The sequence below is a fragment of the Apaloderma vittatum genome, unplaced genomic scaffold, assembly GCF_000703405.1.
Source record: "Apaloderma vittatum isolate BGI_N311 unplaced genomic scaffold, ASM70340v1 scaffold6911, whole genome shotgun sequence".
NCBI lineage: Eukaryota > Metazoa > Chordata > Aves > Trogoniformes > Trogonidae > Apaloderma > Apaloderma vittatum.
The window spans coordinates 58,880-62,107 of record NW_009697352.1 but is presented as its reverse complement, the minus strand read 5'-3'; the positions used below and the strand labels follow the sequence as shown (position 1 = coordinate 62,107).

General features: G+C 44.5%; 1 protein-coding gene across 1 annotated transcript in view; it reads left to right on the top strand.

Moving 5' to 3' along the window:
• The window catches only part of UGP2 (UDP-glucose pyrophosphorylase 2), a 13,599-nt gene that overhangs the window by 1,129 nt on the left and 9,242 nt on the right, over positions 1–3,228 (top strand). The window lies entirely within an intron of this gene.

Below are 3,228 nucleotides of genomic sequence, written 5' to 3'. Positions count from 1 at the left end.
TGTTTTTCCTCTTCCCCTCCTGCCTGTGAAAGGAGGTTGCACGTCTCAGACGAGACTGTTCCCAGCAATCCATCCCGCTCAATAACTTGGAAGGGACATATGGCACGTGGGCTGGGTTGTACAGCTCGTGTAACAACTTCTCTAATACACAGCAGCTCAGTAAAAATGAGGAATCTGAAACAAGTATTTGACTGTGGGGATTTTTCTGAGCATTATTTTCTAATGTCGTTTATGTCGTTATAACTTATAGCCTGCTGCTGAAAAAGCACTAAATATTTTGTTCAGCACTGCTCAGTACTGAAGTAAATACTTCCTGTTAAACCCAGCCTCGTTTTATTGATTCGTCTGTGGCTTTAGGCTGTCTTCGGGCCCTTGTGCAACCAGTGGTGTAGTTGTGCTATGGATTCTGGCTTTTCCCAGTGCAGAGATCTTGGCATATCGCAGGAGTTCTGTGTCCTCGCACGTTTGTGGTTTCTCTGAGCCTCTCTGTGGTGATTCAATCGAGGCTCTGTTTCCAGCTGAAAGGCCGGCTGTCCAGTTACTTCCAGAACAGATGCAGTGCTGCTCTCTAAAGCACTGAAGAATGATGCTGTTTTAGAGCAAGTCTAGGGTTTTTCCAGGGTTGAGTGTTTTCTTTTAACTTCAAAAGCATGTGATGTCTCTCTCCTGGACTGTAACACTGAAAGAAGTGTTGCTTTGGGGAGAAAAATACACCTTCAGTTAAGAGGCCAAGGTGAGAAACTGGAGTTCTAGGTAGCATGACTTACAAGGAAGGCTGAAGAAAAGGGGACTGGTTTTACTCTAGAGGGGGTGAGACTCAGGGGAGTGATGAGTCTTTTAAATATGTAAAAAGGTCGTTGCAACAATGAAAGGAATAAACTGTTCCTGGTTCAAGATAAGGCCCGGAATTAAATTACAGCAGTTTGGTGTGAGTGAAAGGGCTGCTTTGTGGAGAAGGAGAGCTGTTGCCTATTTTTAAAGTCTTGCACACCCTCGGTGGAAAAACTTTCAAGTTCTGTAAGGGACTGAAAATAACTGGCTAGGACGTGGGGAACAGACGTGAAGCAGAAGGGTTACGATAAAGCGCTGAGATAGACTGATGGGAGGTTCCCAGGCGAGGCAAAGGCAAACTGTTTAGAAAGGAACTTAGACAAAAGCCTAACTTAAGGTCGCAGAGGGCAAGATCAGCAAGTGTATCTCCATCTTTTCTTCCTTATGGCCTCTACTGGCTCATTCTCAACTCTGTCCCTTAGCTTTGTAGCAGCTTTTAACGAGAGAGAGAAAGGTATAAATCTTGCAAAAATCCAGTCGCTTTGTGTCAGGTGAGGTACTCGCCTGATCTTAAATGAAATTTTGCTTCCTAGCATGAACTCCAAATCAGATAATCTGAGTTAGTAAATGTCACAGAAGGAAGCTAGGGAAGAATATCCACAAACAAATTTCCTTCCATGCCACCTTCGCTTCGTAATAAATATCTCTTTGGGATTACTTGGAAGACACGTAGACTTCCTGATCTGACAGAAGGCAGGTTGAGCGTTCTCAAAAACTGAGAATGAACTTAACTTTCTTGAGGGTTTTTTGTGTATGTTTTTTTCTGACCATAAGATTTTCATGTCCCTATGCTCCTCCTCCTCGAACCTTGCTTGTATAGGGGGCCGGTTAGCTCAGTCAGTAGAGCGTGGCGCTAACAACGCTAAGGTTGCGGGTTCGATTCCTGCTCCGTCCCCATGTGTTGCCTCATCTAGTCGAGAGGTGCCGTCCCTGGCGACAGGGAGGCTGGATTAAAATGGTCTCTAAGGTCCCTTCCAGCTTAGGCCAGTCTATAGTTCTGTGATTCACTGTGCCTCTACTTCCTTTTCGATACGTCAGTCACACAGGGGACGTGCCATGGACAGTGAAACATGACTTATATTAAACCCTTTTCAAGTGACCTGCAGTGTAACTTCTCCCAGATTATTCTTTGCTGAGGAGTGTGGCCTGTAGAGTTAGATAAAAGTTGATTTGTTAGAGACCGGGGTTCCAGAATTAATAGTCTGGTTAGTATAGGTAAGAACATCGTGTGCTTTTTGGAAAGGGTGAGAGCAATAATTTCAGAAGGGCGTCAGGATGAAGACTGTAATACCGAGTTCTTTGGGACCAGTATCCATCTGTGAGTACGTGCAGACATTCTCTGAGTGCCTCTGTTCAGTTCCAGGTGAGATTTCCTAGCTACAAAACCTCACCGGGTACCCTCCTCCTCGTCTTGTTAGAACCGTACAGGGGTTTGTACTCAGAAGACCCCTGCAAGTGATTTCTAATTGCCTGCACAGAAGGGTTTTATGAGGCAGTGCTGATGGTGTGCTTGGCTGCTTCTGGGAATCTTGCACTACAAGGATCATGGCCTAGAAAGCAGCAACTTACACTTCCCAGTGGAATTTTTTTTTTTTTTAAATTATTTTTTAATTTTTTTTTTGCCTGTGATTGTTTTGGAGAGTTGGTTTGCTGCTTGATCAATCCAAAGCACTGAGACTTCTGGCAAGCGTAATCTTCAGCTCATACCTGGTGTATTTTAGGTAAGCTACTTCTGACTTTCAGCTTAGGTCAGAAAGGTGTTTCAGGCTTTTGCGCACTGCCCTGGGACTGTGCTGTGCAGGAGCAGAATTTCTGATCGGATTTCCACGGGTCATCTAATGCGTTACCTGATGTGCTTTTTCTTTGAATGTAGCTTTCTGTTCTGTCCTGAAGCATGTACTGACAAGTAAAGGCTCCTGTCAGTAAATTGAAACAGAAATGATTGTCTTGTAATACTCCTGGTTTTCTCTGCAACGGGAGACGACATCCCTGACCTCCGTGTTTTCAGTGTAACAACTGTTACCGATGTGCAAACAACTTGTAAACTCCAGAGAATGACAACAAAAGATTGAACCCATTTCAGACTATATTGGTAAACCTCTGACTTTATTTTTTTTTTCCTTCCAGATGCTTTGCTTCCGTATGTCCAGAGGCTTACAGGGCTAGCTAGCATAGTTAGGACCCATTACTGTTACAGCCTTCAGAGAAGAAGGTAGACTTAGAGTGCCAGGGAACAAGGAGAGGAGGTAAAGAATGTGGGCCTGGCAAGTGTAATTGAATCCTGCTGATGTAGATCGCAGTGATCGGTTTGTTTGAACTGGAAGCGATAGCAAACTCCTGCTGGGAGGCCTCTGAGGGAACTGCAGCGATCAAGTTAACCTCAGACGAGCAATGCAC